This window comes from Megalopta genalis, chromosome 5, assembly GCF_051020955.1.
Source record: "Megalopta genalis isolate 19385.01 chromosome 5, iyMegGena1_principal, whole genome shotgun sequence".
Classification (NCBI taxonomy): Eukaryota; Metazoa; Arthropoda; class Insecta; order Hymenoptera; family Halictidae; genus Megalopta; species Megalopta genalis.
In genome coordinates this window covers 6,438,109-6,453,999 of record NC_135017.1, presented here as the reverse complement: position 1 = coordinate 6,453,999, position 15,891 = coordinate 6,438,109, and the positions used below count along the sequence as shown (strand labels likewise).

Here is a 15,891-nt window from a genome sequence, read left to right as displayed (position 1 = left end):
CGAAATGACGGCAAAAACGAGGCTGATAGCATATGTGACCCCTGATGGCGGGCGGCCGAGGATCGAGGAGGTTCTTCGCGTGTCCACGGTTCCCATGCATCCATCGGCCCGCGGCGCGCGGCAGTTTCACTGGCGCGCGCAGTCCGGACGAAAAAGAAAGTGGGGTTCGGTTGGACACGAGGAGTCGGATCGGGTCGCGTCGGGTCGGCTCGCGGCGAGTCGAGTCGAGTCGAGTCGAGTCGCGTCGTATCGCGTCGAGTCGTGTCGAGTCGAGTCGAGTCGGGTTGCGCGGCGGCGGTCGGGTGTTTTCGCATCGGGAGCCGAGGAGGTCCGAAATTCGTGGTTGTCGCGGCTGTTGTCTGCTCGGGGCAGTGGCTCGCCGGTGGCGCCGCGGTCGAGGACGACGGCTGCTCGGGGAATCACGCGGCCGGCGCATAAGCGGCGTCGAGCGCCGCAGTCGCGCTCTTGCACTCTCAGCGGTGAGCGGAGTCCGTAACCGTGCGTAATCGCCTTCGAAAACGTCTTTTGGTCTGTTTCGTTCGCCCGTTTTGCCTGCCGCTGCGATTAGTCGGCCTCGGTGGCTCTCGTCATCGATTCCTTGCGGTCGTGTCGGTCGGACAGACGACGCGGAGCTGGATAACAGCCGGAGGTGTTCGAGGTTCGGATATACACACACACGTACACACAAATACACGCGCACACTCGCCACACACACAGAGAACACACGCATACACGGTCGAACTGAAAAACGAACCAAATCGTAATCGTGCATCCACGGTGTCTGTCTATCGTCGCCGAGGGGAAACAGAGTGGGAGAGAGTGAGCGAGCGAGAGAGAGAGAGAGAGCGTGCGCGTGTGAGAGCGAGAGAGAGTGAGTGCGGTTAGCGTGCGAGAGGGAGAGAGAGAGAGAGAGCGAGAGAGATTCGACTGGCGACGTGGGGAACGAGGATCGACGAAAACGACGGAGACCAACGACGACGGGTCGCCCCGTGGTTTCGCGAGGCGAGGCCGGCCGAACGAGCGAACCGGTGCCAGAGGATTTTCGTGATCGTTCCTCTCCTACATCGTTTCGCGTGGTGCATGCCCCGGAGAGATAGACGACCCCGGGGATCAAGCACACAGTTGCCGAGGGATTTCATTGAACAGCAGTGACGTGCGGGTACACGTGTTATACCTTGTGCAAGTGTTTTCGAACGGGCCACCAGCCTAGAAAGGACCAACGTGTCGGACCACGCCGGCCCACCAGGATTTCACGGTGTCTACCTCGTCGTTATGTGAGTACCTTTCGTTTTCTTCGAACTTCGCCGATCCCTTTCGTTGGCGACGCGTTGCCTACGACGGGCCAATTTCAAACCGCGCCGGTACCTTTCCTCTCGCAGCGGGCATCTTGCCCAGTGTGTGCGGTGATTATTCGGTGGCGGGAAAATTTTTTTGGAAAACTTCGCGTTGATCGTGTTTCCAATTTTCTCGCATTATTATTATTATTATTATTATTCCACCTCGGCACGAGTTCTCGTCGTTCTCGCGGTCTTTCAAGAAACTCGCCCCGCTCGGAGGTAAAACGACCGACGATAAGCTCGCTGATCTCTCGATTCGCTGCCGTCGGTTTTTCTAACCGGTTCCGTTTCACTGACCCGTGAATCGGTCTTCTCGCATCGGATTAATTCAAATTAATGCTGTATCACGAGCGTCGGCTGTGGCCGTTTTCGACGGTAACGATGACAGCGTGCAAAAAAAGAAGCGTTCGAGAAGTGTCGCTCCTGCTTAGCTCTCTTTGTTTCCCACCGTGTTTCTCGCGGTTTTTTGACCGAGCGCGCGGTCTTTTTCCCGCGGCACCGAAGCGGCGCGACGGTTTATGGGACACCGAGTTTTGTTTACATCTGTCCTCTCTCGGGGCGAAGTGTGAGGTAGGTTCGTGAACGAATGTGCGCGCCGAGGTCGCATCGGGGACCGGAGTAGGTCGGCCTCGTCGCCGGTCTGGCTTTTTCAAGGAAAAAGACCGTTTCTACTGCGACCGTCGACGGTCCGAATTGTACGGTGCCGTGCAAGTTAACGTAACCTGCGCGCAATGTTTATTCCACGCGGTGCACGCGACAATTGCGAATCGGTATCGCATCGCGAGAAAAGAGTTGCCAGTTAACCGTAAACGGATTTTTATTACGCGCAAGTGTACGCGAATATATCGCGGATCGACGAGTAACCTTCGCAGAATTTTTGTTTCGCGTTGATATACGAAAATCGCCAGCCAGCGAATAAGTTGCACCGCGAAAGAGTTGCAAGTCGACGCAATCTCTCGATGGCGTTTTTATATTTCACACGAATTTAACCAGCTAATAAGCAGCTTGAACTATTAGTAATTCGTAGTTTATTAATTTAATTTAATTTGATTATTAGTAATTCGTAGTTTTTTTTTATTAATTTAATTTAATTTGATTATCAGTAATTCGTAGTTTATTAATTTAATTTAATTTAATTATCAGTAATTCGGCGAAGCAATATAAAGCGATACGTAATGGCGCTTTGCGCGTCGAACGCCGATATCGTGATTCTTTTTTTTCGATCTTATTTTTATAACAATGTAAACACCTTCGTGCAAGAATTGGCCTAGAAATATTCCAAATATCTTGAAATTTGAGAATACGTTTTTGTATCCATTCAAATTACAATTTAAATAGCCGATGGTCGCTACTTTTTATGCACGACGAGTATACTCGTCGCGACACAAAATACTGCCACTTCTCCATGGCGAGTAGTGACATAAAATACTACCGCTTCTACACGACGAGTATACTCGTCGAACACAGCTAACTGGTTAAATCGCGCGTCTCTGCGAGATTTTTTACAGTTTCAACTTAAATGGGATTATTCATATAATTATTCACATTTCTATTTCTATATTATTTTGTTCTATCCTGGCCTGGCCTCGAAATATTCTAAACATCTTGAAATTTCATATGTTTTTGCTTTCACTAAAATCACAATTTAAATAGCCAATGGTCGCTACTTTTCGCACACGACGAGTATACTCGTCATGACGCAAAATACTGCCACTATTCCACGACGAGTATATACGTCATGACGCAAAATACTGCCACTATTCCACGACGAGTATATACGTCATGACTCAAAATGCTGTCACTAATTCACGACGAGTGTACACGTCATGACGCAAAATACTGCCAGTTCTCCATGACGAGTATACTCGTCGAACACAGCTAATCGGTGAAAAAAGATTCGAAACGCGCGAGTATCGATCTTTACGTAAGCCAATGTGTGCATATATCGTTCGCAAACTCGTCTATTTCAGCGTTCGTAGGCGCTGCAACCTTGTTACACCACCGGCGATCGATCATTGTTCGATCGTGCCAGATTTCGAACGAGCGATTTCGAAACGTACGCCCGTCGGAAGTTCGCCGCTGGGTCTAGGTCCTGGTCCTTTTTTCGCGAGAAATTCAAGATGGCGGTGAACGTGATTGTTAGCACAGTGTTTCTCTCGGTCCCGATTCACCGATAGCGGGACGCTGTTTCTATTCCGCTCGGAGTGGACGCGTGATTAATTAATGTGACAGTTCGATAACATCTATCCAGAATGCAACCGAGTGCAAGCATAATTAATCATCTTGTTCCCGTGTTTTAAATCGATCCTCCCGATCTTTTAATGTGTTTAGAGGATTTATCGGCCGAGGTTACAGCCGTGTTTACATAACGGAGAATTTTCTGGTAACTTTTTCCAAACGCAATTAGTCCACCGTAAACCTTCTCTGTTGGTAGTCGGCTTGGACGTTACCAATTACTGTGCGTTCCTTCTCTCTCTCTCTCTCTCTCTCTCTCTCTCTCTCTCTCTCTCTCTCCTTTTACGCAGCGGTTATTGTTTACTTTCTATTCTCGACTTTCTTCATTTTTACGTCACTCTCGACACCGTTCGACCGCGAACAGAACTCGAATATAAACAGCGCCCGTTTCTAAAACTAAAAATCCCTAGGCCGACGCGCGCTTTCTGTCACACCGTCGTCGCTTGTTTCAACGGCGGAGTCGACTTCCCGGTGTCCGCGAAGACAGTGTCAACGTACAATTCCCGCCAAAACCTAGGCCAACGTAAAGCGCGACGCACAGCGACGTGCCACGGTATTCGTGGGCCCCGGGTCACCTGTGAAACGATTTCTAATTTTTCTTTTTCTTTCGTTATCATTTTCCATGGATTTCGAACGGTCCGTGCGGCGGTCTGAAATATTTCGCAATCGGTAACCACCGGCGGCGTTGCTTAAGATGTCGCCGCGGGCGATATCTAGGGACTTCACGACCCCGTTTCTTTGTCCCGGTGGGCGCGGATATCGTTTGTTTTGTTCCGAATCCGAGGCGATCTTTTTCGCGATCGGCTGGAGCTGGGGTGGCCAAAGCGACGACTTACTATCGAGTAACTTTCTTAATCGCCTGCTTGTCTGATATGATATATATTATTATATATTATATTATATATTATTATATATTATATACATTATATATTATATTATATATTATTATATATATATATTATTAAACTTATTTTTGGCTTTAAATTATTACTTTTCTCATGATCACTTAACACATACGATATTGGTAGATCGCCACCTATAATTTAAAAAAAACAGGTCGCCCGCTTGTCTGATATTATATATATTATTATATATTATATACATTATATTATATTATATTATATATTATTATATATATATATATTATTAAACTTATTTTTGGTTTTAAATTACTACTTTTCTCATGATCATTTAACACATACGATATTGGTAGATCGCCACCTATAATTAAAAAAAGACAGGTCGCCCGCTTGTCTGATATTATATATTATATTATTATTATTATATTATTATATATATTGTTACATTATATATTATATTATTATTATTATATTATTATGTATATTGTTATATTATATATAATATTATACATTATTATATATTATTATATATACTATTAAACTTATTTTTGACTTTAAATTACTACTTTTCTCATGATCACTTAACAAACACGCTATTGGTAGACCGCCCCCTATAATCTTTAAAAAATCAGGTGGCCCGTAGCGATGAAACATTTGGCAACCCCTGGGCCAGAGGTAGAGGCAGGAACGAGCCGCGCGACGAGTCGTCGCGGCAGAAGTGTCCGTCGGGACGAGAGTCCGTTCCGATTACAAATTCAAATTTAACGACTGGCCGCCGCTTGGAAATTTAAATCTTCGGATATCGCTGCTGATTGAAACGAATCCGGCCGGGCTCTCCGGATTGGAAACGGTTGTGTTCGACGTCTGCCGGTCGGATATGCCCTCCATAATGCCGCGCAGCCGGTTCGCCGTTTCTCAGGCGACTTTTTTGTTTTTGTTTTCCTAATTACGCATCCCTCGGTGCCGTCCAAGATCCGATGGAAAAACGGTGATCCTCTTAGGATCAAGCGACAAACATTATCTCGATTTTCATTAAGACGTCCGAATCTCGCGTCGCATCTGGAATTGATAGTTAATAATCGTAGATCAGCCCCGGCGGAGTTCTTCCAGTACGAAGAAACGCCGTAGCTAAGCCGGCCGTCGGAATAATTATCCTAGTAATTATTGTCCTTGACTATGGATGGCTTGATTAACTTTTTCTCCCGGGGATCGTTAATCGTCGGTGTCTTGCATAGATCGTGGGTAAGAAACGCATCGATAAGTGACGGAGTCGGCCGGACACGGTGGATCAGCTTTCTTTCCGCCGTTTTTTTACATTTCTGACGAGCGTGTAAACCGATGCAGCAACCGCGTTCGTAGAATCCCCGGATCTACCTACCGGGGGGATTACGAACCGTGGCTACACAGTAATTAACACGGTAGCGTCGTTAATTGTGTTTACAAATTGTTCAACGTTTGTTTACAATTGTTCTCCATTCCGTTTATAATTTATCGCGCGCCCTCCCCTCTCCCCATCCAGCGATCCGTTTACACGAGCGCGAAGTAATTGTTCTCCGCAGAACAGGAAGGATCGCGGGTATGTTAATCGTCGTACACCTAATCGTTAATCGCCGTGAAAAGAGCCTTAGGGGACGTTGGAAAAGTATTGTTCATTTTCTTCGGTTAACGCATGAACGCGCGGACTGCCAGGATCGCTCACGCGTTTCGGGCAGATTAGCATGCGCTTCGGTAGATTTTGATCTCGGGCAACGGATTTATTGGCTTTGGAACGCCTAGGGACAAATCTGTACAATGTTAATATAATTAATAGTATTAATATGATTAATTATTAGTATGATTAATTATTAGTATTAATATGATTAATTATTAGTATTAATATGATTAATTATTAGTATTAATATGATTAATTATTAGTATTTAATAATTAGTTCTCAAGAATATCGATTTTTCTAATGTTCCTGTTTATTTATTCGTTCTTTCTCGAGTATAGTGCTCCTCGTATTTTTCCCTGGATAATTCCGTTTTCTGCGTTTTCACGCAGATCTGGTGGAAAAATGTAGCGTCTACGGGAATATTTGCGAAACCTCCATGCATTTCTTTTTTTCGTATTTCTAGAAAGATATAAACTTGCGAGATCGTCTTTCAGAATTGTTCCGATTCTCTGTTTCCAAATATTCCCTAGAAACTACTAGATATCGTTGGACGATGCACACGTTTCAATAGCGCCTAGGGGAAAACCCGAAAAAACAGCGAATGATTTTTTCCTTTATCCACAAAAATGCAAACTTCAAGATTATCTTTTTTTACAAATAATTTTGATCGATTCTCTGTTCTAAAAAATTCCCTAGAAACGATTAGATAATACACGTATCTCTAAGTATTATCAGAGAAAAAATCCACAGAAACATGAAACAGCTTTTTTTTTACATCAATCTGTCAAGATTCCTTTCACCAATTTCTTCTACTTCCTTTCTTCTTTCCAAAAATCCCCTAGAAACGACTAAATAATACACGTGTCTAAATATAACCAGAGAAAAAATCCACAGAAACATGAAACAGCTTTTTTTTACATCAATCTGTCAAGATTCCTTTCTCCAATTACTTTCACCGATCCTCAGTTTTCGAAAATTCCCTAGAAATTCCTAGATATTATTATACGATGCCACGTGTCTCAGAATTACCCTCCCCCCCCCAAATTCAGCAGGTTTCCCAATTTAACGAAACAAGACGCTCCGAAACAGAATTACCGTTGAGATCAACGACACGCGGTTCCCATATAAGAGAAAATCCCTAGGAAAGATGAACGTTCGTTCGCTGGTGATTTCTTTCATTTTGCTCGCGAGTCTTAAAACCGCTCAGGAGAAAGATTTGTTGCGTCGGTCGAACCGCCGTCGCGGTTTTATCCGATGCTACATCGATAGCGCTCGATAAGGGGAGAGAGAGAGAGAGAGAGAGAGAGAGAGAGAGAGAGAGGGAGAGAGAGCGGGAGAGAGAGAGTGTGTGTGTGAAAGTGAGGGAGAGAGAGAGAGAGGGAGAGAGAGAGAGAGCGGGAGAGAGAGAGTGTGTGTGTGAAAGTGAGGGAGAGAGAGAGAGTGTGCGTGAGAGGGAGAAAGGGAGAGAAGGAAAGAGTGAGTGTGAGAGAGAGAGAGAGAGAGCGGCTCTCCTGCTTCTCCGCAGGGACCGATAACGGCGTGCATTATCACAGTGCACATCCACGGCCTCCAATGTCGTGTCGCGGCACAAGAATGGGCCGAGATAAGCGGCCATGGCTCGCGCGTTTTACCGTGCCGACAACTTTTCTGTCGTCGTCGCCGTCGTCGTTGTGGTCGCCGCCGTTCGCCGCGTTTGTATTACGTAACCGCTCGCTGACTCGAACAAGAAAAAAAGGAAACGGAACAGCCTTCGGCAGCCGCGATTTCGCTCGCTGAAAATCTCGATCCTCGGGGCTCCTTAATTTCGCCGGGGACTTCCTGCGAGACATTTAAGCGTAGCCTACTTTTAGGAAAGTTGATTGCTCTTGTTGCTTCGCTACTCCGCCGTGTTCTCGTTCCTTGAGATTTTCTTCGGGAATTATAATACGGCGGAATCTTTCGAATTAATCGTGCGGTATCGCTTTCTTTTTTATTTTATAACGTGTTGGTCGAAATTGTAGTCTCTTATCTGAAGTGTACGAAATTATTTTTCAAATACGTTTCTCAAAATTGTAATTCTTTTATGTTATGAATTGTACGTAATTATTATCAAAAATGCATTTCTCAAAATCGCTATCTTTTAGGTAAATCATACAAAATTGTCGGCAAAAATATGTTTAACAAAATTAACGCTCGGTCAAGTCTATATTGCTATGAATGTATAATTAATTGTATAAAATGAGTATGTTTTAAAACAAAATTTTAATAGAGAATGTACGATTCTTTTTAAACAAATGAATTTTAGAATAATATTCATTGAAACAGCTGTAAAAAGACAGATATAAAACCAGAGATTGTTTATAGATTGTTTATTTGATAGCAATTTTTGTTAGCATACACAAAGCAAATTCTAAAAAGATCGTCAAATAAATTACTCCCATTAAATAACATTCTCATTCATATGAAATTTTTGACATTTATGTTTCTTACTTCTTTTGAATGTTTTAGACATTCATAAAAATGTCTTAATTCATAAAAATGGCTTAATTCTTAGAATTGTCTTAATTTATAAAAATATCTTAATTCATAAAAATGTCTTAATTCATAAAAATGGCTTAATTCTTAAAATTGTCTTAATTTATAAAAATATCTTAATTCATAAAAATGTCTTAATTCATAAAATTGTCTTAATTTATAAAAATATCTTAATTCATAGAAATGTCTTAATTCATAAAATTGTCTTAATTCATGAAATTGCCTTAATTTATAAATCGTACGATCTACAAACATTATACAATTCTATGAACTATAAAAATAAATTCACGAATCGAAACGAACATCGATGAGAACATTCGCACGCGTCGGTTGAGAACCACTGAGTCCTACTACGAAAGTTCCATGACGAAGATTTGCAGCGACGGAAGAGTGCATCGTACGTACTCTAGGGACATTTTCTCGGCGGCGGGGGAGGGGCTCGGGGCGGGTCGAGAGCCGCGAGAGGGGGCAGGCCATCGAGTCGGAAAGTTGCGCGGCGATAATTCAAAGTCGGGCAATGTTTGTCCAACTCGAAACTAGGCCAAGTCTAATTCGGCGCGGTTTCGCGAAACGCGAAATTCCGAATGTAAATGGAATCGGAATAATGGCCCGACGCGCGCGTCGACCGTAACGCGGCCATTTTTACTGCTCTTTTTTCCCTTCTTCTTTTTTCTATTTTTCATTCGCCGTGCCGGGAACAATGGGTCTCTAATGCATCGCGAGATTCGGCGAGAAACAAACGTAAGAAACGGACGAATTTGCGAATCGTCCCCCCGTATTTGCGATACACGCGGCACGTTACGGGCTTCTGCCAATTGAATCAATTGACTGGGGAAGTACTTGTTACCGCGTATTCGAATTACGCCCACGCAGAAATCATTTCACCGCGGTTGTACCCCTCCTTCAGGGGTCTCGAAGTCGCGCAGTGTGGTCGGTCCATTGGAGAAAAGTCGAAAATTCGAGGTGCGACGTCTAAGACATGTGTCGTGAAATATTGATGAGAAAACGGAGCTTCGAAATCGTTCACAATTTTTGCAGATTGTACAAATTATTTGGTGAAATCTTCACTCGAAGTTTAACGCAAGAAATCAACGCGTCAATTTATTAATTTTCCATTCGCAGAATACTTGTTACTTTAATTTGGTTTTTTTATGCTGAATTCCGTATCTTCGAAACGAATTTTGGACGAATAACGATAAATATATAATAAATAATAACGGTGATAATAGTATAATAACGAATAACATAATATATTTTTAAAATTGCTCATATTAAATATTTATCAATTTTAGCGAGACTTTAAAGAAAAAGTATATATTATATATTAATATAATTATATGTAATATAATATATTAAATTTGTATATTAACGAGAAATGAGTATGTTTAAAATGAAAAGAAAAACCAATAAATGCAGTTTTATTAAGAAAACTAAATAATCTTGTTAAAAAGCGTTTAAATAATTCTTTCATTAAATAAAATGTTTATCAATGTTTTTTTATTACTGTTATTTCTTGTCATATGGCCGGTGAGTAACCTTTGTTTGAACAATTTCCCGAGAAAAAATTCTCACGTTGTTCAAGTTATTATTTCTTTTTCAATTCTCGATAATCTCGACGTTACACGCATTAGCGATAAACTCGCGAGAAGATAGTTCATTTACGATGAAAACGTGTGGCAACGGTTTGAAACAGTTCGGACCAATTAAAACGATCGAACGAGCATCGACGCGCCATTATTAACTGGTTAAAATTATCGAAGGCGAAGCAATCGATGCAAAATATGTTAATTCCGCGCGAAGATCCGCAGTCTAGCGATTACGCGATAACAAATCGCACTTCGAAAGAATCGATAGGAAACCTGTTATTCAATCAGAGATTATTATTTAAAAAATTGTACCGTAAATAAGCTCGTGGATTTTGTCACGAGGTAATCGTGCTCGCGTCCGGAATTGTCGCAATTTTCACAGCGCGCCTCGTGAAGTCTGCGTTACCGATTCTTTTCGCGCGCAAAAATAAAGAAAAAAACGAAACAAAAAGATGAAGCGAAATGTCAGTTGACGCGCCCGAAAAAGCGTTTCGATTTGTCACAAAGAGACGCTCCTGTTCTTTTCCGACCCGCGAAAGTTGACGAGAAAGCAACGTGCTACGAAAAAAGAAGGTCTTGTATCTGTTCGGCAAAATGGTACGGAAACGTTCAAAGAGGCTTCGTCATAGAAGGAAAAATTAGTTTGGACGTCGACAGTCGTCTTTACCACGCACGCCTGAAGTCTCCTCGGTGTCGAGAGACTTCGAGAAAAAAAAAGGATTGAAATAAGCTGGATCTGAAAGGAGGACGGGCGACTGGCAAAAACTTGCCGCAGAAAATTACGAGTGCTCTTGTCGGTCGGTGTTTCGTCAAATTGTCAGGATTGTTCTTGCACCTGTTTACTCTCTCTCTCTCTCTCTCTCTCTCTCTCCTCTCTCTTTCTTTCCGCGTGCAACTGTGTACACGGCTGTGGAAAATATTTAGTCAACGGTGTTTACTCTTCGCGAAACACTGAGAGAGGAAGAGAGAGAGAGAGAGAGGGAGAGAGCAAGAGAGAGGGGGAGGGAGAAGGGTAAGAGTGTTTCAGCGAAGACTCTGGCGTTTGTCGGTGCAGGTTCATCGTTCGCTTTAGAAATGACTTCTTTGTTGCTCCGTTGTAACAAAAGATTCGCTCAACTTGCAATTCGTACAGAGAAAAAATCCACAGAATTTCAAATTCCGACAACAGTTTCCCTAAATTTCGGCGTGCAATTCATTCACTAACCTTACGAAAGTTTGACGAACAATTTTACAAGCGCCGCTAAAAATCGCTGCATCATTTTCCAAAAGAACGTTTGCATTATCAAATTTCTTCGTATTTAAAAAACTGTGAAAAGCGTAACTGATAAGCTCAAGACTGAATTTCGTATGCTTAAAATGCAATGAGCGATACAAAAAGGGAATACCGCAACTCGGAAGAATTATTTTGGATTTATAGTTAAAATTGCTTCGCGTGCAAATGATTGAAATACTTAAAAAATATTATAATTATTGAACTCAACTTCCAAACCACGCACTACTAAATTTACTTGAAATTTATTGGAATATTTGATTGCAGAATCGTCGTAAAATTTGCGATAGCGTTTGAATTTCCCGCTGATAATTCTCTCTCTCTCACTCTCTCTCTCTCTCTCGAGATCAATACGCCGATTGTCTTTACGTTCCGTCTCGATGCCATCTCGACATTTGAATGTTCGCGAATCATTTCGTTCGATGTTGCATGACCGACCGAAGTCGCCGTGCTCTCTGCATTACCGACCCCCTTCTTATTGGCTGAATCCGTGCTATAGGGTATTCCCCCTTCTGGGACGGTGAAACCCTTCTCGTACAGAAATGCATTTTTAACCAGGCCATCGAGGCATTTGCTTGCTAGCAGATCTCTGCCGAACGGATTACAGAGCCCGCTCGTCGAGATCCTTTTAAAACGCGACGGACGTTCCAGCCACGGCTTAAAGCCTCGGGAATTACCGGGCCTAGGGGAAATACGCGGCTAGGGAGTTTCTACGAGCTGTACTATAGTCGCAGATTATTATTAGTTGTTCGAACTAGGATTCGCGAACAGTATTATTGGCGAAATTTCCAGCAGAATCTCGTTTCAAATCTAGAGATTTCTTGGGCCTAGGGAATTCTTTCAGGTTGCGTTTTAATCCCAAATTATTACTAAAGTTTCGATTTATGAAAAGGATTATGGGCGAAATATTCGATGGAATCTGGTTACAAATCTAGAGATTTCCAGGGCCTAAGGTAAACTTGTCTCACGACTAGGGAATTTTTTTAGACAATGTTTTAATTCTAAGTTATTGTTACTGCTTCGATTTATGCAGAAAATTATAGTCGAGATTTTCAGTGGAATCTGGTTACAAATCTAGAGATTTCCAGGGTCTAAGGTAAACTTGTCTCACGACTAGGGAATTTTTTTAGACAATGTTTTAATTCCAAGTTATTATTAACGTTTCGATTTATGCAGAAAATTGTAGGTGAGATTTTCAGTGGAATCTGGTTACAAATCTAGAGATTTTCAGAGCCTACGGTAAACATGTGCCATGGCTAGGGTATTTTTTCAGGTTGCCTTTTAATCCCAAATCATTTCTAAAGTTTCGATTTATGAAAAAGATTATGGGCGAAATATTCGATGGAATCTGGTTACAAATCTAGAGATTTCCAGGGCCTAAGGGAAACTTGTCTCATAACTAGGGAACTTTCCAGGCACTGTTTTAATTTCAAATTATTATTAACATTTTGATTTATCAAGAAGATTATTCGTAATTGTCAGTAGAATCTGGTTACAAATCTAACGATTTCCTGGGTCTAGAGAGATTGTTATTAGATTGTTATTAACGCTTCGAATTTGAATTTATAAAAGAAAGATGGACGAAATTATCACGATAATCTCGTGAAAGATCTAGGGAATTACCACATGCAGTGAAAATCCATGGTTAGGGAGTTCTTCCGAGCTATTCTCCGATTTCCGATGATTATCGTGGCTTCGAATTGGAATTTACAGAAGAAATATAGGAGAAAAACGACTGGAACCCAATTCTCGAAATGACTGGAGATTCGTGAAAGAAGTCGCCTCGAACATGAATTTATGAAAATAACGATGGACGAGATTGTCCCGAGAATATCTCGAGTAAGGAAACAAAGAGTCGATGGTCGAGTCAAGTTGAACGCGGCGCGTTTCTCGGACGGTAAAATGGTCGAGTGGAAACAAAACTGTTCGGGATTGTTTGAACAGACCGTGATTATTTTCACTGGCCGGAGAGGTGAGACACGGTTGGCCTCGTGTAAATTTAATTCCCTGCTTGCAACATCGTCCTCTCATGGCCGGGTCAACGGTACCCGATCGAAAGCAACGCTGTAATTTTAAGCGTTCCCCGCATCCGAGACAATTAACAGGACTCGTTAACAATTTAAGCGACACCCTAGTGAACAAAGTAAACCGTGCAGTAAATTCTCTGAAATGGTCCCTCGGCTTGGAAACAGAAATGGACAATTTGGGAAGAGGGCAATCATGAAAACGAGCCGCGAACCTCGAACAATCGTACCCACTCTTCCCAAGTTGTCAATTTTCGTTTCCCGGCTGAGGGACAATTGCGGAGAATTTACTGTATTTCTATATCTCTCTTATGTCCAAATCTCCGACACTAAACTATCAATACTGTATGGTAATCGCGTTAAAATATATAAATAAAACCTCAAAATCTTTAATTTAAAATCTTAATTTATTAATTCTTATGAAATTCCGTAGCGGTATAATGATTTTTATTTCAATCCAACTGTTGGTATAGTACAATTACTGCGCACCTATACTAACCACTCTTAAAATTACATTTTGCATTATTTTCAAAATTATAAACGACATCATTGATTGCATCCCCTCCCCTCTTTATTGGGCTTTATAAACTTTAATATTAACCCACGTGCAATGCACAGCAATTCGTTATTCAGAGTGGATGCTTATAAGACTGACCTTAGGTTTTTTGACAATATTACGAGAATTCGTAATTACATTAATTCAGTAACCGTGGACATTGATTTATTTTCTGGCTCCACCAATAAATGTGGGCAATCAGCTCTCAAAATCACCAATGTAACCTAATCGAAGCTAGCACTTTATTGTAAACGAGTACTCGAATCAGATGTTCGTTATTTTAGTTTTGTAAGTACGATTATTATTTTCTTAACTAATTATATGGTACAATAGGGCTCTATGCCTGCCCAATAAATAAATAAATAGTAAAATAAATATACAATGACATATATTAGATAAAATTATAATATAAAAATATCAAAGAAAGCTTCGCAGTGCAAAGGGTTAACAAATGGCAGTGTTTGGACCATTTGCTCCAGTCAAGCATATCGCGTTAATGCGATCACCCTGATTGCCAGAGAACGATTTCATTGTTCAAAAAGATTACAGGAGTTTTTGTGCGTCCCACGAAGAAGCCGCACAACGAAGCAGCAAAATCTCTCTTCGGATTCGTTTTTCGATAAATCCGGTGGCCGGCGTTTCGGTTCGCGCGAAGGTCCGAGGATGTTCTTTTCGGTGGAACGGATTATTTGTGTGCACACATGAGAGGAAACATGGCGGTCGCAGGGTGGCCGAACACGATAAAATTAAATGTTCGCCGCGCGGCGCGGCGCGGCGTGACCCGGTCCGGCCCGCTACTGATCGACCGGAAAGCATCCGGCCGGGCAAGATGCACGCCGCGCGGTGCATTCTGATTGCGTCACGCGCCGAAAAATAGGCACGCGTCCCAATTTTCACGGGAGAGTGTTTTGACCGGCAGTTTCTCGGTAAACGCGCGCGGTTACGGAGGGATCGTCGCCCCTCTCCCCACCTTTAATTCGCCCGTTTTTCAACCGGCGGACCGTCGTCCCGCCGTGAAATCGAGCCAAACACCTCTTATAAGGTAAAAGGCGCCTGTTACGAAACGCCTCTCAGGCGGAACAAAATGATCGTCTCGATTTTATAAGAAACGAAAATTGTTGTATATTTAGGCTACCGTTCGATAGATTGACGTTTCTAGATAACGTAATGGATTTTGGAATATTTATTTAACCAGTTAGCCGTGGCGCGATCATTGCGGTGGGTTGTTCAAATTCGAAATACCTTCCCGCCTTTTTTCGTTTCAGTCGGTTTTCTCTCTTAAATAATATCGGCACTGAAAGAAATTAAAAGCAGGACAGTCGACGAATTATTATTCTTCGAATTATTATTATCATTCTTCGTACTATCGTTGTCAGAAATTGATTGTTTCTCATTCGACATCCTTTATTAAACAATTTTAGTTGCTTGTATTACAATTGAATTTACCTTTTAGAAATTAATTAGAAGTTAATTGACATTTTAGAACGTCTCCAGTTTAGCATCCACTTCTCCATGACGAGTATACTCGCCGAACACAGTTAACTGATTAATACGAATCAAATCAAATGCGAATAAAGTAGTGTGAAACGCGAGTATATACCTAACATGGAACATAACCTAAAATAAATAGCCGGAATAAATAATATCCCATATTAGGCAATGTTCTACGCATGTTCCATGAATCGGGACAGCGAAATAATTGAAGTACCCAATTTGGAACAGTGTATTCGTGCTTAGAAACCGTAATCGAATAAACATTTTCTTTTACAGCTGATTGTTGCGTAACAATATTTGCGCGGGTAAATTTATAAAGAGCAATGTTTAAAAATAGGGGCAGAATTTTTATAACCGCCCTCA

At 42.0% G+C, this 15,891-nt stretch overlaps 1 protein-coding gene across 1 annotated transcript in view; it reads left to right on the top strand.

Moving 5' to 3' along the window:
- Nucleotides 1–282: 282 nt before the first annotated feature.
- The window catches only part of LOC117226447 (uncharacterized), a 198,871-nt gene continuing 183,262 nt past the window's right edge, over nt 283–15,891 (top strand). The window contains exon 1 of the mRNA XM_076521761.1: nt 283–1,274. The gene's annotated coding sequence lies outside the window, so the exon portion shown is untranslated. The remainder of the gene's footprint in view (nt 1,275–15,891) is intronic.